We start from the raw sequence: 21,738 nt of genomic DNA, 5'->3' as shown, positions 1-21,738 counted from the left end.
TCTGATGTATTCCCGCCTATGCGGAAACAGGAAGTTGCATCAGAGGGAAGGCTGTGGAGCCAACATGAGCAGTGTGTATTATTTGCTGCTTGCTGCCAGTGAAAATCTGCTATTTAAAAGGTATGGGGGAGGGGGATGTTTGAGAGATCATATGGCATGCAGGTGAGAGAGGGAGAGACCAAATCACTTGTGGGACAGGGCAGAGTTCTGCCCACCCATTTTGGGCCCAGGCCCACCCAAAATTGGGTGTCTGGCTACGCCCCTGTTGTGGGAGCATAAGAAAGTGGGAGACTGGCTAGGAAAGATGGCAAACCAGAAGATCAGCTCTGATGGGACAGGTTGAGCAAATTGAAAAGAATCCTGTATGCAACTGGGATTATGTGTTCAGTGACGAGAAGTGGAGTGACATGGTCATGCTTCTTTGGATTATGAAGAAGCTTCACCATGATATTTTGTAACAGCTGGAGGTGATTTACCTGATAAGTTGGCAAACCCAATAGGAGAGAGTTACAATAATCAAGTTTAGACAGTATGAGGGAGTGAAGAAATATGAAGAGAGTCAGAATTGAGGGGGGACGGAGAGAGCTGAGTCTGAGATGCTGAAGTGTGAAAAAATAAACCAGCCTAGACATATGGGAGTGAAAAGGAAGGGTATCATCCAGGGCAACTCCCCAAATCCTAGTGGATTACGCATAAGGGAGGGGAGCGCTGAGAATGCCATGAGTGGGAAAGCGCATGGTACAAATGTAACTAAAATTAAAAAAAAACAAAAAACAAGGAAGATTCACAACAGGAGGACAGGAAGAGAAAATCATAGCCATCAATTTAGTTGGATTAAGTTTTAAGTGGATAATCAGGCAGCAACAGAGTTCAATTTCCCTGATTTTCTATCAGAGCTAGAAATCGAAAAGGAGCTGTATATCAGCATATGTAAAATATGTTAATACCAAGGTCTGGAGGATAAAGGACAATGGTGCCAAAAAAACATTAAACAAAATAGGTCCCAAGATGAGGGACACCACAAAGTAAAGGACGAGGAGATGAGGTGGAGTTGGAATGGTGGACATCATAGGAAGGGTTGGTCAAGTAAGAGTGAAACCACTGCAGTGCTATTGAGCACCACATGTGAAAATATTATGCCTGCTTGTACATAAATACATAAGTGTTGCCACACTGGGACAGACCGAAGGTCCATCAAGCCCAGTATCCTGTTTCCAACAGTGGCCAATCCAGGTCACAAGTACCTGGCAAAATCCCAAAACAGTACAATACATTTTATGCTGCTTATCCCAGAAATAAGCATTTTCCCAAGTCCATTTTAATAATGGCTTATGGACTTTTCTTTTAGGAAGCTATCCAAACCTTTTTAAAATCCTGCTAAGCTAACTGCTTTTACCACATTCCCTGGCAACGAATTGCAGAGTTTAATTACTCATTGAGTGAAGAAATATTTTCTCTGATTCGTTTTAAATTTTCTACTTTGTATCTTCATTGTGTGCCTCCTAGTCCTAGTATTTTTGGAAAGAGTAAACAAGCGATTCACATCTACCCGTTCCACCCCACTCAGTAATTTATATACCTTTATCATATCTCCCCTCAGCCGTCTTTTCTCCAAGCTGAAGAGCCCAAACCGTTTCAGCCTTTCCTCATAGGGAAGTCGTCCCATCCCCTTTATCATTTTTGTTGCCCTTCGCTGTACCTTTTCTAATTCCACTATATCTTTTTGAGATACGGTGACCAGAATTGCACACAGTATTCAAGGTGCGGTCGCACCATGGAGCGATACAAAGGCAATATGATATCCTTGTTTTTATTTTCCATTCCTTTCCTAATAATACCTAACATTCTATTTGCTTTCTTTGCTGTCACGGCAAACTGAGCAGAGGGTTTCAAAGTATTGTCAATGATAACTCCTAGATCCGTTTCCTGGTCAGTGACTCCTAATGTGGAACCTTGAATTACGTAGCTATAATTCAGGTTCCTCTTTCCCACATGCATCACTTTTTCACTTGCTCATATTAAACATCATCTACTATTTGGATGCCCAAGTCTTCCAGTATCGTAAGGTCGTCTTGCAATTTTTCACAATCCTCTTGTGATTTAACAATTTTGAATAACGTCGTGTCGTCAGCAAATTTAATTACCTCACTAGTTATTCCCATATCTAGATCATTTATAAGGGCCTGGTTTACTAATCTGCGTTATAGGTGCATTAGTGTCTCTAACGCGTGTTAAACGTAAATATACGTGTGCCAACAGTATAGGCACCTATAATATCCCTATATACGCCCACACGTCTAACGCATGCTAATTGTAGGCGCGTCAAAAACGCTAATGCGCCTTAGTAAACAGGGCCCTAAAAATGTTAAAAAGCAGCAGTCCCAACACAGACCCCTGGGGAACCCCATTATTTACCCTTCTCCATTGAGAATACTGACCATTTAACCCTACTCTCTATCCTTTAACCTTCTCTGTCCATCTTCAAATCTAAGCTAAAAGCCCACCTTTTTGATGCTGCTTTTAACTCCTAACTCTTATTCACTTATTCAGAACCCTTATTTTATCATCCTCACTTTAATATTCCCTTTTCTTCTGTTTGTCTGCCCTAATTAGATTATAAGCTCTGTTGAGCAGGGACTGTCTCTTCATGTTCAAGTGTACAGCGCTGCGTACGTCTAGTAGCGCTATAGAAATGATAAGTAGTAGTAGTATTAACCAGTTTTTAATCCACAATAGGACACTACCTCCTATCCCATGACTTTCCAATTTCCTCTGGAGTCTTTCATGAGGTATTTTGTCAAATGCCTTTTGAGAATCCTTGGAGAAAACTAAGTTACTTGCCTGTAGCAGGTGTTCCTGAAGACAGCAGGCATATATTCTCTCGTCCCTCCCGCCTTCCCTTGGAGTTGTCTTTTTATAGTACTGTACTGCTGGTCCCTCGTTTGAGTGTTGGACAGGAAGGCAACCGTGCATTTGCGGTGGGGGCACTGGGTCAAAGATTTAAAGTGACTGCACTTGGCAGTGTCCACACCGGGCTCCGTGGATGATGTCACCCATATGTGAACATTATATGCCTGCTGTCCTCAGAGAACACCTGCTACTTAGCTTTTTAAGCCGTGGGCTGAATTAAGCCTGGATATTCAGTGCTGGGTCTTTTCCGGGCTTTGGCTGAATATCCAGGTAAATGCTGTCACCCAGACGTTAACTGGGCAGCAGCCAATATTTGGACATGTGCCTAGTTGGTTCTGCATATTGGTTTAGGATAGTCTTTTGCACTTAATCATGTCACTGCTAACCAGTTAAGTGCTGGATGTACCCAAGCTTCATCCCAGCATTAACTGGCAATATTCAATGGTACTATCCTCTTAAGTGCTGTGAATGGCCAGCTTAGCAGGGTTTAACCCAATAATCTTAGAGCTCTGTCCTCCAAGATACAAAATTACCCACTGGACAAGAGAAGGAAAACAAGGAGGAGGCATAGTAATAATCTATAAATCTCAATTCACAGTCACAACAACAGCAGAATCTATACTTCCCCAACTTGAAATAGCCTCAGTCAGAATCAACCACCCCAACCTATGTGATCACCTAAACCCAATCCTATTTTACAGACCCCCAGGCAATTGGCAAGATTCACAAACGCACCTCATGGATTTCATATCAAATACTTGTGTTTCCATCCAGGACCTTCTCATAGCAGAAGACATCAATCTTCACCTTGAAGATAATAACTCAAGCAATGTACGTGAATGCAAAGACTTCCTCCAACTATGGGAGCTCCACTGGCCAAACATGCAACCCACCCACAACAAAGGACACACACTAGATATTATCACCCACAAATTCTCATCAGAACCTAATCTCACAGTTATAGAAACAAAATGGACAGCCACGTCATGGTCCGATCACTACAAAGCAAACCTTTCCCTCTGCTGGAGAACAAAAAAGGCACAACAAAAACAAGAACAAAAAACCTATACTACGAGAGACAAAATAGACCCAATAACATTCTGGCAACAATTCTATCCCAACGAATGGACAACACCTACAGACTCACCCCAATTTCTCCAAGAATGGGACAACAGATGCAGAACATTACTAGACACCATAGCACCACTTCAAACTAGAACTTCCCATAGAAAAAACAATACCATGGTTTAATGAAGAATTGAAAGAACTAAAAACACAGGTCAGAAGATTAGAAAGAGCATGGAGCAAGAAAAAAGATGAACAAACACTCAAAGACTGGAAACAGCTACAAAGAAAATACAAATACACTGTCAGACAAACTAAAAGAACGTACTACAAAACCATAATAGGACCAAACTACAAGGATACACACAAACTCTTTTCACTCGTAAACAAACTCCTAAATACTACACCGGTTACCTCTAATAATATAGACACCCCATCCGCAACCAATCTTGCGAACTACTTCAAAGAAAAAATTATAAAGCTCCGACTCAGGATACCTACCAATATTACTGAATACACAAGCATCCTTGAATGTCTAGACCCAAAACCTGGGGAATGCCCAGCAGATCGATCATGGACTAACTTTGACACGATATCGCTAGATGAAATCTCACAATGGATCGGAAAATACGCCAAGTCACAATGCAAACTAGACATTTGCCCTAACAGCCTAATAAGATCCGCCCCTAAACAATTAAAAAAAGACTTCACAAATCATGTAAATCACAGGCTTCAAAATGGTCTCTTTCCCACAGATAAAGGAAACATCTTACTCCGCTGCCAAAAGATGCTAAGAAAAGCACAATGGACCTAACCAATTATCACCCAGTAGCATCCATTCCGCTCATAACCAAACTCGTGGAGGGCATAGTGACGAAACAACTCACTGAATACCTAAATAAACACTCAATTCTACATGAGTCTCGATCAGGATTTTGGTCAAATCACAGCACTGAAACTGTACTAGTGTCCGCAATGAACTCATTCAAACAAGCAATTGCAACTGGTAACAACACACTCCTCCTACAATTCGACATGTCCAGCGCCTTCGACATGGCTAATCATGGAATACTATTACATATACTAGAATACTTCAGAGTAGGAGGTACAGTTCTCAATTGGCTCAAAGGATTCCTGACCACCAGATCATACCAAGTAACAACGAATGAGGACATATCACCTCCATGGATACCTGAATGTGGAGTTACCCAAGGATCCCCCCTCTCACCAACTCTCTTCAACCTAATGATGATACCTACTACTACTACTACTACTACTACTATTTAGCATTTCTATAGCGCTACAAGGCATACGCAGCGCTGCACAAACATAGAAGAAAGACAGTCCCTGCTCAAAGAGCTTACAATCTAATAGACAAAAAATAAAGTAAGCAAATCAAATCAATTATTGTGTATAGGAAGGAGGAGGGTAGGTGGAGGCAGGTGGTTACAAGTGGTTACGACTCAAAAGCAATGTTAAAGAGGTGGGCTTTCAGTCTAGATTTAAAGGTGGCCAAGGAAGGGGCAAGACGTAGGGGCTCAGGAAGTTTATTCCAGGTGTAGGGTGCAGCGAGACAGAAGGCGCGAAGTCTGGAGTTGGCAGTAGTGGAGAAGGGAACAGATAAGAAGGATTTATCCATGGAGCGGAGTGCACGGGAAGGGGAGTAGGGAAGGACGAGTGTGGAGAGATACTGGGGAGCAGCAGAGTGAGTACATTTATAAGTTAGTAGAAGAAGTTTGAACAGGATGCGAAAACGGATAGGGAGCCAGTGAAGCGACTTGAGGAGAGGGGTAGTATGAGTAAAGCGACCCTGGCGGAAGATGAGATGGGCAGCAGAGTTTTGAACCGATTGGAGAGGGGAGAGATGACTAAGTGGGAGGCCAGCAAGAAGCAGATTGCAGTAGTCTAAACGAGAGGTGACAAGGGTGTGGATGAGGGTTTTGGTAGAGTGCTCGGAAAGAAAGGGGCGGATTTTACAGATGTTGTAAAGAAAGAAACGACAGGTCTTGGCAATCTGCTGGATGTGAGCAGAGAAGGAGAGAGAAGAGTCAAAGATGACCCCAAGGTTTCGAGCCGAGGAGACAGGGAGAATGAGAGAGCCATCAACAGAAATAGAAAACGGGGGGAGTGGGGAGGTGGGTTTGGGGGGGAAAATGAGAAGTTCGGTTTTGGTCATGTTTAATTTCAGGTGGCGTTGAGACATCCAGATAGCAATGTCAGACAAGCACGCTGAAACTTTGGCCAAACTTCTAGCCAATCAAAACCTTAACCCCTACATATACACAGACAATGTCACGATCTACATCCCGTTCAATCGTGTCTAAATGAAATCTCCAATGAGATCAACCAAAGCCTCCAAATCATGCACTCCTGGGCGGATGCATTCCAACTAAAACTCAACGCAGAAAAGACACAATGTCTTGTACTCACCTCACAACACAACACAACACAAACAACTACTCCACCATAACCACACCATACTGTTCACTTCCCGTCTCACAAAATCTGAAAATTCTTGGAGTTACCATTGATCGAAATCTCACACTTGATGCCCACGTGAAGAATACGACGAAAAAGAGGTTCCACTCCATGTGGAAACTCAAAAGAGTAAAACCCTTCTTCCCGAGATACATCTTCCGTACCTTGGTACAGTCAATGGTAATAAGTCATCTGGACTACTGCAATGCACTATATGCTGGCTGCAAAGAACAAACTATCAAAAAGCTCCAAACAGCCCAGAATACCGCCGCCAGACTCATATTTAGAAAAACTAAATATGAAAGTGCAAAACCCCTAAGAGAGAAGCTTCACTGGCTCCCACTCAAGGAACGCATTGCATTCAAGATCTGCACGATTGTATACAAAATCATTCACGCCGACGCCCCAATCTACGTGCTAAACGTCGTGGACCTGCCTCCCAGAAACGCCATAAGATCAGCCCACAAATTTCTCAACCTGCACTTCCCCAGCTGCAAAGGACTAAAATACAAGCCGATACACGCCACCACCTTCTGTTACATGAGCACACAGTTGTGGAATGCATTACCTACAGCCCTGAAAACTATTGACGAAATCACTAACTTTTGCAAATCTTTGAAGACACATCTCTTCAACAAGGCCTACAAAGAGAACCCATAGCCGTACAAAACTACCTCACCAACCCACCCAGATATTATAGTCCACTTTCTACACTATACTGCCTAACACCTTCCTTCTCTCTTCCCTTACTTAACCTTTGTACATTACTAATTGTATCTGACATCCTGGAATGACTATCCAGCTTATAATCGAAAGAGATCACCAGCCATTTCCCGACATAAATTGGGAGATGGCCGGCGATCTCGGAAAAGCGGCGAAATCGGTATAATCGAAAGCTGCGTTTTTGACAGCATCACCGCTTTCCCGTCACCTCGCCGGCGAAAGTTCAAAGGGGCATGTCGCCAGCTAAGTGAAGGCGGGACATGGGCGGGTGTGGGCGTGGCTACCAGATGGCTGGCTTTTGCCGATAATGGAAAAAAAAACCTGGCGATAAGCAGTATTTCGCCGGGTTTACTTGGTCCTTTTATTTTTACGACCAAGCCTCAAAAAGGTGCCCCAACAGACCAGATGACCACCTCCCCATACTCTCTCAGTGGTCACCAACCCCCTCCCACACTAAAAAAATAAAATTAAAAACCTTTTTTGCCAGCCTGTATGCCAGCCTCAAATGCTGTACCCACCTCCATGACAGCAGAATGTGTTTTATCCTCCGACAGCCTTTCCCTGGTTGCGATGTGGCTCCCGGGTGAGTGTGACACCTTTTCTGTTAGGTGCACTGCAGAGTCACATCAGCAATGCATTGTGGTGGGTGTAGGGCTGTACTCCCATGGTGCTTTTCCCCCTGCTAACTGGGTCAGAGTGTGCCCTGTTTTACTTCCGTTAGTCCATGAGGTAGTGGCCATGTTTGTAAGCCACTTTTACATAAGTACATACAAGTACATAAGTAGTGCCATACTGGGAAAGACCAAAGGTCCATCTAGCCCAGCATCCTGTCACCGACAGTGGCCAATCCAGGTCAAGGGCACCTGGCACGCTCCCCAAACGTAAAAACATTCCAGACAAGTTATACCTAAAAATGCGGAATTTTTCCAAGTCCATTTAATAGCGGTCTATGGACTTGTCCTTTAGGAATCTATCTAACCCCTTTTTAAACTCCGTCAAGCTAACCGCCCGTACCACGTTCTCCGGCAACGAATTCCAGAGTCTAATTACACGTTGGGTGAAGAAAAATTTTCTCCGATTCGTTTTAAATTTACCTTTCATGTGTTTGCCACGTTAGAGAACTTAGTTCTTACCTTGAATGTGGCTTAAAGAGGGCATTGTACAGCATTCTGCCAGTTCTGACCTACTGCTAATCTCAGTACCAGGAAGACTCTTTGCCAGTGGGGCACAACCTCTGATCTGCAGTTAACTGTTTGTAAACGTGCTTATTCAAATAAAGGACTTTTTCAAAGAGATTAGTCTTCAGGTGTCAACTGGTGTGCCAAGGTTATACAGCAGCAACAAGTCCTGTCCCTGGAGCACTTTTAGAGGGTACCGCAGTGCACTTAAGGCAGGCGGACCAGACCCATCCCCCCCCCCCCCCCCCCCCCACCTGTAACACTTGTGCTGGTAATGGGAGCCCTCCAAAACCCACTGTACCCACATGTCTAGGGTGTCCAGTTGGTGTCCTGGCATGTCAGGGGGACCAGTGTGCTACAAATGCTAGCTCCTCCCACGACCAAATGGCTTGGATTTCACCGGGTTGGAGATCGCCGGTATTTTTTTCCATTATTGCTGAAAAACAAATCCGGCCATCTCAAACCCGGCAAAATCCAAGCCATTTGGCCGGGCTAAACCGTATTATCGAAAAAAATGGTCGGCCCTCTTTTTCGATAATACGGTTCCGGCCAGCTGTAGCGCCGCCGCTGCCACAATAGATCGCCGGTGACCTATTTGGCCGGCGACGTTCGATTATGCCCCTCCATGTCATAACAAAACTCTGTAAGCCACATTGAGTCTGCAAATAGGTAGGAAAATGTGGGATACAAATGCAATAAATAAATAACCTGGTCATTAATATTGGACATATGGATATTAAATGATAGTCATCAGAGCTGTTATGTTTATTGGAAAAGGTCAAGGCAGTTTACAAGTATATCTTAAAAAAAAAGTACCCAAAGTTCTTTCATCATTTTGCCCCATGTGCTATTCTAAGTTCCCCGTTTCTTCTCAGGTTCAGATATGGTTGGGGTTTTTTAAAAAGCTTTATAATTGATTTTGATCTCCCACCCCACCCCTGTCTGTGCCTCCTTTCGATATGCCTTATAATTTTGCATTTTGCTGCTCTCTCCCATCTCCTCTTTTTGTTGCTGACCCCAGCCCCTGATGAATATCTAGGAGATACTGGAAATGGTGGGAAAGGTCAGGAGTTGTCCTGGTAATTACCCTACTGCTAAACTCTGAGTTAGGACACAGGCACTTTGTTAAAATGGGAGTATTGGGTTACTCAGGCAAAGCTTGTAAAAAGACAGGTGACCCCTGCCTGGGATGCGATTTATTTTTTTTTTATTTTGAGGGGGTGGGATTAAACAGTTCGTAACATTACAAGAAAACCATCCTTCCTGTTTTTACTTTGCTATGGAGCACCTCTGGCATTCACACATTTCTAAATAAAGGATATATAAAGGTATTTAAATAATGAGTGGAGTGGAACAGGTGGATGTGAAGCGTCTGTTCATGCTTCCTAAAAATACTAGGACTAGGGGGCATGCGATGAAACTACAGTGTAGTAAATTTAAAACAAATAGGAGAAAATTTGGGGTATATTGCAGATTTTATTGCCCATGTGCCGTGCGCCCTCCCTGCCCATCTTCGGGTCCTTACTCAAAGCCCATCTCTTCTCCCTTGCTTTTGGCGCCTAACCACCTTCTCCATTCATGATACCTACACTGACTACATAGCTTGTTACCTTTAGATTGTAAACTCTCTTGAGCAGGGACTGTCCTTCCCCATGTTTTAACTTGTACAGCGCTGCGTAACCCTTGTAGCGCTATAGAAATGCTAAGTAGTAGTAGTAGTAGTATTTTGGGTATTGGTTCCTCCTGATGAAGGAAACTTCCGAAATGTGGTCTCGCATAGAGGACCAGGACAAGATGTAAAGAATCCGTTGGATTTAGAGGGACTTTTCAGCTGCAGAGAATGTTTATATATAAGACACCTCGGTAGCCTTTCCCTGGCAGCGCGTTTCTCATGCACACGGTTCGTTAAAAGACAGGAACAAGGTTTCCAGAATATACGAACTTTATTTCAAAGACTTTGTTTGCGTCTGTGCACAGTGGAATGAACAAACTTTAATACGATCATGGAGGTTAATGCACAGTGAATGATTTAGGCAGGTTCTTTGAACTTATGTTTTTTTTTTAATAAGCAAATGAAGATTTGGAACTAATTGATTACTAGTGATCATGTGATCACGATAGTGTAGAGAACAGTGTGTCTTGAGTGAAAGCGACGAGTGATTGAGAGTTCCGAGGACTATAGTAAGGCATAGGTACAGTATATGTGTAATCAATAAATAAATTGAAGAAATTAATGTTGTAAGGAGTACTCTATGTATGATTGTAGTTGCTGGGTTTGTACTCTGGTAACAAACTTTGGACCCTTATTGTTATAATAGTTCAAATTTAATGCCAAGAAGTGTAGAGTGGTGCACTTGGGGTGAGGAAACCCAAAAGAGAGATACCGGATAGGAGGTGAGAGAAGTAAGCTCAACTCAGGAGAGAGACCTTGGGGTGTTGGTGTCGGAGGATCTGAAGGTGAAGAAACAATGCAACAAGGCAACGGCCGTGACCAGAAGGATGGTAGGCTGCGTAGAGAGGGGCATAACCAGCAGAAGAAAGGAGGTGTTGATGTCCATCTACAAGTCATTGGTGAGGCCCCACTTGGAGTATTGTGTTCAGTTTTGGAGGCCATATCTTGCTAAAGAAGTTAAAAAACTGGAAGCGGTGCAAAGAAAAGCTATGAAAATGGTATGGGATTTGCATTGCAAAGCATACGAGGAGAGACTTGCTGACCTGAACATATATACCTTTGGAGGAAAGGAGAAACAGGGGTGACATGATACAGACGTTCAAATATTTGAAAGGTATTAGTCCGCAAACGAACCTTTTCCGGAGACGGGAAGGTGGTAGAACTAGAGGACATGAATTGAGGTTGAAGGGGGGCAGACTCAGGACTAATGTCAGGAAGTATTTTTTCACAGAGAGGGTGGTGGATATGTGGAATGCCCTCCCGCGGGAGGTGGTGGAGATGAAAACAGTAATGGAATTCAAATGTACGTGGGATAAACGCAAAGGAATCCTGTTTAGAAGGAATGGTTCTGTGGAATTTTAGCAGAGATTGGGTGGCGACGCTGGTAATTGGAAACAAAATGGGAGCTGGGCAGACTTCTACGGTCTACGCCCTGAGAAAGGCAAGGACAAATCAAACTCAGGTATAAAGTATCACACACCATGTAAAATGAGTTTATCTTGTTGGGCAGACTGGATGGACCGTTCAGGTCTTTATCTGCCGTCATTTACTATGTTACTATGTTAGTAGTATAGCCCTGAGGTCCTGTATATGAGATGACTGAAGAGGAAACAGAGCTGAGAACTTAGGTGGAAATTAATCATCAGAAGGAGCAGTGCATTAAAAGGGGGAAAGAAGACAATCACTTTCCTTCTCTGATTTTAATGGGGTGGGGGGAAGGGGTAGCAGAGGGGAGTAGTGGCCTAATACAGCAAATTACAGACCTGGGAAACTGGGATTCCAGCTGCTGCCTGATGGGCGGCAGTGGGTTGAGATCCTGGGGTACCAGGTTCAATTCCCCTTGCAGCTCCATGTGACCCTGGGTAAGTTACTTAACCCTCCTTTGCCTCAGGTACAACAATAGCAGTAGCAGTACAATGTAACACTTAGGTTTTGAGCCCACTAGGGACAGACCCAATATCTGTAAAATGGAGTACTAAACTGCTTAGGTCTAAGCAATATATAAATACTTGAATGAATGAATGAATGAATAAATAAAGGATGGGAGAGAAATGAAGCAGAAAAGGCAGAGTATTGTGTTGAAGAATTCAAGAGCTTCATTCCTGGGTAGACAGTTTTCCTTTATACACTCAGGAGGTATTGGAGAGCTTCATTACTGGGTGGAAAATATTTCTCTATAATGTCCTCAGGAACTATTGGAGAGCTTCATCCCTGAGTAGAAAATATTTCTCTATAATGCCCTCAGGGGGTATTGGAGAGCTGCATCCCTGGGTAGAAAATATTTCTCTATAATGCCCTCAGGAGGTATTGGAGAGCTGCATCCCTGGGTAGAAAATATTTCTCTATAATGCCCTCAGGAACTATTGGAGAGCTTCATCCCTGAGTAGAAAATATTTCTCTATAATACCCTCAGGGGGTATTGGAGAGCTGCATCCCTGGGTAGAAAATATTTCTCTATAATGCCCTCAGGGGATATTGGAGAGCTGTATCCCTGGGTAGAAAATATTTCTCTATAATGCCCTCAGGAACTATTGGAGAGCTTCATCCCTGAGTAGAAAATATTTCTCTATAATACCCTCAGGGGGTATTGGAGAGCTGCATCCCTGGGTAGAAAATATTTCTCAATAATGCCCTCAGGAGGTATTAGAGAGCTTCATCCCTAGGTAGAAAATATTTCTCTATAATGCCCTCAGGAGGAAAGGGGAGAGCTTAATTCCTGGGTAGAAAATATTTCTCTATAATGCCCTCAGGAACTATTGGAGAGCTTCATCCCTAGGTCGAAAATATTTCTCTATATTGCCCTCAGAAACTATTGGAGAGCTTCATCCCTAGGTAGAAAATATTTCTCTATAATGCCCTCAGGAGGAAAGGGGAGAGCTTAATTCCTGGGTAGAAAATATTTCTCTATAATGCCCTCAGGAACTATTGGAGAGCTGCATCCCTGGGTAGGCAGTATTGCTATATAATGCCCTCAATCGCAGGCTGTTTCAGTGGGTTAGTGAAGTGTCATTTTAAACTTCATTTTGTAATTAGCCTTCTGCCCAGTTTGAGGTTTACCCGTGACGTAAAGTCTTTTATGTGTGATCATTACAGTAAACTCAGAGTCCTGAACAAATGCAATTAAAGAGAAAGGGGAGGTCTTGTGTGGTTTTGCTGCGGGTTCTTGGCTTTAATTTTGCTCATTATCTGTTTCCATCTCCCTCGCCTCCCTCTTCAGCTTGTTTCACCACTTGTTTGGCTGCAGGTTTTGCCTTTTTCTTTCTTTCTTTCTTTCTTTCTTTCTCTTTTTATTTTTTTTGTGTTCTCGGACAGACAAGGCCTAAAATTATTCCATTAAAGAGGGGGCAATTTTTGTAATGGGACTTGGAGTGTTCTGCAGAAGTGCAGCCTCGTTTCCCTCAATATCCTGAGTATTATTCGCTCATTTAGTGAACTGATGTTTCTAATTCCTGGGTAATTATATGTAATGAGCTTCTTTCTCTTCTTGATGAGAGTTTAGCTTCATATTGGATGTCGTTTTTTTCCAGGGGATAATTACCTTTTAGAAGAAAAGTGGAGTTTGTTGTGCAGAATATAGCAAATTATTTTATTTCCTGCCATGCTGACTGCCAGTAAATTCTAAAATTAAGTTTCATTGGCGTATTAGCACCATTTGGGAAAGGTTGGAGACCTGGTTTCCTTCTCTGTGCATGGCTGGTCTTGGACGTATTGCAGACAGAAGTTTGGCTAAAGTTTTCCAGTGATTCTGTGATAATAACTCAGCTCCTTTTAAATTGCTTCTTAGTAGCACTTGATACATCAGGTAATTATCTCAAGACTGTTTACAATGTGTCCTCCCCTTGTCTTTGGCAAGGTCCATTCTACTTTGTATCTTTATTGACAAATGACAAACTTCTTATTGCAAGTTCCAAGAGCACATGCTTGAGATAATTCAGTCAGTATCTGGTCTGTGCTAGTGGTGCTTTGGAAGTTGGGACCTACTACTACTACTTAACATTTCTAGAGCGCTACTAGGGTTACGCAGCGCTGTACAATTTAACAAAGAGAGACAGTCCCTGCTCAAAGAGCTTACAATCTAATAGACAAGTGAACGGTCGGTCCGATAGGGGCAGTCAAATTGGGGCAGTCTGGATTCACTGAACGGTAAGGGTTAGGTGCCGAACGCAGCATTGGAGAGGTGGGCTTTAAGCTAAGACTTGAAGACAGGCAGGGAGGGGGCTTGACGTAAGGGCTCAGGAAGGTTGTTCCAAGCATAGGGTGAGGCGAGGCAGAATGAGCGGAGCCTGGAGTTGGCGGTGGTGGAGAAGGGTACTGAGAGGAGGGATTTATCCTGTGAACGGAGGTTACGGGCGGGAACGTAAGGGGAGATGAGGGTAGAAAGATAGTGAGGGGCAGCAGACTGAGTGCATTTGTAGGTAAGAAGGAGAAGCTTGAATTGAATGCGGTATCTGATCGGAAGCCAGTGAAGTGACTTGAGGAGAGGGGTGATATGAGTATATCGGTTCTGGCGGAATATGAGACGTGCAGCAGAGTTCTGAACAGACTGAAGGGGGGATAGATGGCTAAGTGGGAGGCCTGTGAGGAGTAAGTTGCAGTAGTCCAGGCGAGAGGTAATGAGAGCGTGGACGAGAGTTCGGGTGGTGTGTTCAGAGAGGAAAGGGCGAATTTTGGATACAATCAAAAGTAAACAGAAGATGGATGAGGGATTAGGGAAGATGATGTTAGGTTGGATAGTTTAGGAGGTGAATTTGTGTCTTTAAGGGTTCTTTTTATAGGCTCTATTGAAGAGATGCGTCTTCAGAGATTTGCGAAAGTTGCTTAGATTGTCCATAGTTTTTAGATTGTTGATGATTTCTTATTCATCCACAGATTAAAAAATAATAACCATGCTTCATAGAGCATATTTCTCCCCTCTAGGGCATACAGAACAGGTTGTATTTTGTACCGCTGGACATTTTAACAGGGTGGATTAGGATTCCTTGGGGTAGTAGAAATCAGTTATTGTTGGGGAAGGGTAGAGGGTGGTGGTGAGGAGGGTTATTATAGCTGCTCGCTGTTATTATTGTTTTCTATTGGTAATTTATACACAACAGTTGCACAGCATATTGGTCCTTTTTATACTTTAATAAAAAGATTTAAATATAAAATCGTAATTGTTCGAGGCTTCTGCAGATGAGGACAGAGCCCATGGGGACGGGACAGGGATGGAGACAGAACCACGAGGTTGGGGTGGGGATGGGGGTCATACTTTGTCCCCATGTCATTCTCTACACACAGAACATAACCCAGTGGGCTTGGAACAGGCTGCAGAACCTTCAGGTAGTGTCTTAGAAAGGTTGCAGTCTCTGGACAACAGAGATAGGGAAAATGTTCTGTGTACATACATTGACTCGGATCATCCCCGGTTTACAAATAGAGTAATTAGCTAAATGCTGAAATTCAAGAAAAGGAAAAACTTCAGATTTTCAATTGCATTTCCCATGCAACACATTTCTTCTGGAGCCCAAGAAAGAGATTGAAGCAAATCTCCAGATTTGCCTCCACATAGTCATAATAACTCATGTGATACTCAGTAAATTCAAAGTACTGGGAAACCATTGCCTGAGGACAGGTGCAAATTACTTTGACAGTGACTGAACCACTTCCAGGATTCTTGTGGCAATTCTTGTGACAGGCTGCTGGGCTCGATGGACCTTTGGTCTTTCCCGGTATGGCAATACTTATGTACTTATATTTGTTGTGTTAAAGAGGAGCTGAGATTGCTGTACTCTTTATGAACAAAAAGCAATATTTTTATAACATAAACCTCTACTCAGGAAATCTAGACTGCCCCAACTTGACATTTCGTTCTTTTAGATTGTAAGCTCCTTTGAGCAGGGACCGTCATTCTTTGTTAACTTGTACAGCGCTGCGTAACCCTAGTAGCACTCTAGAAATGTTAAGTAGTAGTAGTAGTAGTAGGAAAGTGTGCCAATAAGGAAGGGGATACAATGAACTGGATGCTGTACCCCATCCTTGCCCCTAGAGGTCCTCCACAGCTCCACTGTTCAACTGCATCTCTGCATCTGAAACTCCGCCCCCATCCTTCCCCCTGGAGCTTCAGGTCTGTGAAGTGTCCAGACCCCTTGTCCCAACACAATCTGCAACCTTAAGGAGCAGGAACAACAGCCAATTTCTCCTGCCTTGCGTCATCCTGCAAAATGGCCGTCCCAGAGCTGTGACTTCTCTACTTCACTGGTGGCTTGGTGCATGCACTAGAGAGGCACAGAGTTTTTATTTATTTCTCAGTTTTATATCCTGTATTATCCAATTGATCTAAGTGGGTAGCAAAAACATATATAAAATACAATATAATCATGAACTAAAAAGAAACATTAAGAATAATTAAAAATTATATCTCAGTATACTCATAGGGATGACTTCCCTATGAAGAAAGGCTAAAGTGGCTAGTGCTCTTCAGCTTGGAGAAGAGACGGCTGAGGGGGAGATATGATAGAGGTCTATAAAATACAGAGTGGAGTGGAAAGGGTAGACGTAAATCGCTTGTTTCCTCTTTCCAAAAATACAAGGACTAGGGGGCAACCAATGAACCTACTAAGTAGTAAATTTAGAACAAACTGGAGAAAATATTTCTTCACTCAATGTGTAAATAAACTCTGGAATTTGTTGCCAGAATGTGGTGAAAGCAATTAGCTTAACAAGGTTTAAAAAGATTTGGATAATTTCCTAAAAGAAAAGTCCATAATCCATTATTAATATAGACTTGAAGAAAATCCACTGCTTATTTGTAGGATAAGCAGCATAAAATATATTGTAGTGTTTTGGGATCTTGCCAGGTACTTGTAGCCTGGATTGGCCACTGTTGGAAACAGGATACTGGGCTCGATGGACCTTTGGTCTGTACAAGTATAGCAACACTTATTTTCCTATGTAATTACTGCACGCTAATTAAATATGTTAAATGGCACCGGTCCCAGTACAGATCCACTGTTCACCCTCCTCTCTGTTTTCTAGCCATCAACCACTTCCTAATGCACAACAGAACACTGCCTCCTTCCTATCCACTGGTTTTTAATTTTCTCAGGAATCTCTCATGAGGGATTTTGGCAAACATTTTCTGAAAATCTAGGTACACTACATCAACTTTTATCCACATATTTATTCATGCATTCAAAGAAATGAAGCAAATTGGTGAGGCAAGACTTCCCTTGGCGGAATCCATGTTAACTCTGTCCCATTAAACCATGTTTATCTACGTGGTCAGTGATTTTATTCTTTATAATAATTTGGAGAAGCAAGGTGACTTGGAAGTAATTTGGTAGAAAGTGACTCTTTAACTAGGACCTGACATCTAGGTGATGGAGCACTCTCTTACAGACATGTCTTCAGGAGGGAAAGGGTTAAGGCTGTTATTGAGCACTTGGCCGACTTCATTTTGTCCATTTTTTCTTACGACCAAGCCTTGGTCGTTTTTGAGGTGGGCGTCCTTGGTTTCCATTATCATCGAAAACTGGGGACGACCATCTCTAAGGTCGACCATCTCAACATTTAGGTCGCCCATTTCTAAGGTCGACCTAAATGTTGAGATTTGGGCATCCCCGACCGTATTATCAAAATGAAAGATGGCCGCCCATCTTGTTTTGATAATATGGGTTTCCCGCCCCTTCGCAGGGGCGTCCTGTGAGGATGCCCTCAGGAAAACTTGGGCGCCCCGTTCGATTATGCCCCTCTTTGTCTCCCTCAGCTTCTCTAAGTCTACCACTCTAGCCTCAAGAGAATGGATTCTTTCTCTGAGAGCAAGGAGCTCTTTACATCAAGCACACACATATAACCTCTCACCAAATGGAAGATAATCATACATGTGACACAGTGGAAAAGACTGGATAGCAGCCCCCTTGCTGCTGGATTGGTGTCTGCATCTTAGTATTACGCATATTAATATTATAGAGTTGTTTAAAGGTACTAGGGATATTAGATGAATAATATGGTATAATGTGTGATTTATTTAGTGTTTGCTTCCCAGAAACAAATTAAATGTAATTAAAACTCTAATGAAAACACTCCTCTTGTTATCCTAATTAGAATAATGACTATAAATGAAGAATTCTGGTAGGGGTGGGTGGGAGCTCTGGAGGGGGGGAGGGAATGAAGACTGAACTAGGCCCTGCTGTTGTTTAGGCTATCTGTGAATGTTGTGGTACAAAGTTCAAGTTTTAAAACTAGGGGGAAAAGGGTATAGAGACTCACTGATAAAGTTTTTTTTCTGCCTATCAATAACCTCCTTTAAACTCCAATCTTTAAGTTCCCAACGCACAGAGCAAAATAATATTTTCTTACCAGAGAAATGTCCTCTGTTCCTATGAGCTTACTTTCGCTCAGATCTCTGCTGTATATACCACATGGTCTTGAGCTTCCTCTAGTAACCTATGTTTCTATGTATTTACCTGTTTGAATGAGTCTGTACTGTAACTAATTGATTTGCCTTATCTGGAAATACTTAAATCTGCTATCTCAATTAATAAATGCAAGAACTCTGGAATCTAAACCCAGTGTGTAACGTGAATTGTTACATCTGCCCTAGTTTTTCTGCCACTTAAATTATTGTCTCCACGACCCATTCAGGTGATTCATATTCCTCTACCTCTGCTTCTGGGACAGGGATTAGCCAGATAATCATAGAAAGACAGGGCTGTCCACAGGCACTACCAGTTCTTGAGCCATCCCATAACGACCCTTCATTACCTAAACAATGTATTCCTAACACTTATTCATCAGGTGAATGGTGTCCATAGCTTAATTTTTGGCTTCTTAGATACATAACTAAGAGATCGCTTCTGCTCATTCCTTTATCAGATGGGCTTTGCACCTCTGTGTTAAGCTACACTGTCCACATGTCTGGCATTTTTCCAGAAAAGGTCAAACATATCTGACATCTGCCAGACATTTTCAGAGACCTAATTTATTCTAGAAAAAGCATTAAGAGTTAGAATCTGCTCACCGAAATGTATCGAGTCAGAAAAATATGATTTTATTGGCATGAGCAGTGATAATGTTTAGAAATATTGAAATCAAAATCTATCTGTGCAATCTCTGGATTAGTCTGTGAATGCACATCTATACATGATTACAGATATACTTGCATACATATAGACAGAAAGACACATGCTGTCTTTTAAGAATTCTTTTGCTTTGTCCCAGACCTCTTCATTTTTTCCGATGATGCGTTTTCTCAGGACACAATTTTTGGTTCACCATTATAGCCCTGAATCAGTCTGTATGACCAGATTATGAAAACAAGATTGAAGCCAGTTGACAGTTTCTGAGGCTACCGATCACCCTTTATAATAACGTTTGTGGACCAGATCCCGTGACCCCACTTTTCTGCGGCTGGACACAGTGACTGCCTCATGGTCTGTTCAGTCAGTCAGCAATTCAGAGGCTTATGTGAGAGGATTGGCTTTAGGAGGAAATGATTATCTCTTGAATCACTAGTAAATTGCTATTTTCAAAAATGATGGAAGACAGTTAAAGCAAATCTCCTGCAATTCCATTTTCAGCCTTTTTTTTCTTGCGCCTCGTTATCTAACTCTTTCTGTACAGTCTCCTTCTCAGTTCTTGTTCAACAGCAAAAGAAACGGAGCTGCGATGGGATGTCAGAAAAAGAAGATACACGCAAAGATCCTCCTAAATATTAAAGATCTTCTAAGAAATGGAAAAAAAAAAGGAGGCTTTTAATCTGGACTAATGATCACCTTGATATCATCATGGGATGATTAGTCCAGGCCTGGTTTTCTAGTTCTTCAGTCCATGGAGTGACAGATATGGTTAAGTTGCAACTCTGGGCGTAATAACAGAAGTCCTTTTACTGAAGCTCAACATGTGCTAACGGACATTAGTGTGAGTTACATGCCATGTGTTGCACAGGTATGAAATAGGTATGAAATGGGATATGCATGCACTGATGGATGTTATTTTGCAATGGACATTCAACTAAGTGTGGAGGTTTTTTTGGGCCATATGATGCTGCGTCGGTCCCATGCCTTATAGTCCGATGATCTTGGGCTGGCAGGGTGGCGTTACTGAATTCCCTTTTTTCTCCACTTTACATGTTGATTGTTTCCTACTCAGTTTGGAGTGATACTGGTTCCTATATCCATTGTTATACACAGTGAGTGTGAAGCTGTGGTTTTGGAGTTTCAAATTTTGCAATAAGTACCACGTGATCCACAGGTATAAAATAGGATGAGCAGCAGATAGCATGTGCTAACATTCATTAGCATGTGGTAACCTTTGTTAATTGAGCCCCAAAATGCGGATCTGAAACCAATCTTTTCTCTTTCCTTCTGCATCTGTTGCCAGGAATTCTGGTACATTACATCTAAGCAAATTAACCCATTTATCTTTATAAAGGCTTTTCTGCACTTATGCCAGTATAGGCATGTAAAACGTGTCTTTTTAACATTACCTAGATGCAATGACTAGTAAATGCGCAATTGTACATGACCCTAGTGAAGGCAAGTTTGGGAAGAAGTTTGAGTGGGGTGTGTGAGGAGTGAAATAGTAGGCGCATAGGGTCAGACATTCAAGACTATTTAACTGACATAGCATTTTAGCGCCTAGCCATGGATTTTCATCGAGAGTTAAATTATCTACCGGTTAAGCAGAGATATCCAGCACCAAACCAGCTATGAGGCCTCATAAATAGCAGGCCTCTCTTTAACTGCCAAGCACTTGACCAGTTAGTGCTAAATCTCGGCTTAATGATGAGTGAGGTGATCAAATTTGCAGACACAAAACTATTCAAGGTTGTTAAAACACATGCTTATTGTGAAATATTGCAGGAAGACCTTAGAAAATTAGAAGACTGGGCATCCAAATGGCAGTTAAAAGTTAATGTGGACAAATGCAAGGTGATGCACGTTGGCAAGAATAATCCAAATCATAGTTACCTGATGCTAGGGTCCAACTTGGGGGGTCAATGCTCAAAAATAATATCTGGGTGGTGTTGTAGATAATACACTAAAATCTTCTGCTCAGTGTGTGGTGGCGGCCAAAAAAGCAAACAGGATGCTAGGAATTATTAGAAAATGGATGGTGAATAAGACCAAAAATAATATAATACCTCTGTATCGCTCCATGGTGTATCTGCACCTTGAGTATTGCGTTCAGTTCTGGTCGCCGTATCTCAAAAAAGATATAGGGGAATTAGAAAAGGTTCAAAGAACAGTGACCAAAATGATAAAGGGGGTGGAACTGCTGTTGTATGAGGAAAAGAGATGGATGAGGGGTGATATGATTGAGTTCTACAAAATCCTGAATGGTGGAGAATGAGTAGAAGTAAATCGAATGTTTTACTTGTTCCAAAAGTACAAAGACTAGGGGGACACTCAAGGAAGTTACACTGAAATACTTTTAAAACAAATAGGAGGAAATATTTTTTCACTCAACGAATAGTTAAGCTCTGGAACTCTTTGCTGGAGGATGTGGTAACAGCGGTTAGCGTATCTGGGTTTAAAAAAGGTTTGGAGAAATTCCTGGAGGAAAAGTCCAGAGTCTGCTATTCAGACACGGGAAGCAACTGCTTGCCCTGAGATTTGTAGTATGGAGTATTGCCAAGATTTGGGTTTCTGCCAGGTACTTGTGACCTGGCTTTGGCCACTGATTGGAAAAGAGGATACTGGGCTAGATGGACCATTGGTCTAACCCAGTATG

The sequence above is a fragment of the Microcaecilia unicolor genome, chromosome 5 (assembly GCF_901765095.1).
Source record: "Microcaecilia unicolor chromosome 5, aMicUni1.1, whole genome shotgun sequence".
Classification (NCBI taxonomy): domain Eukaryota; kingdom Metazoa; phylum Chordata; class Amphibia; order Gymnophiona; family Siphonopidae; genus Microcaecilia; species Microcaecilia unicolor.
Note: the sequence above shows the minus strand (reverse complement) of the source record.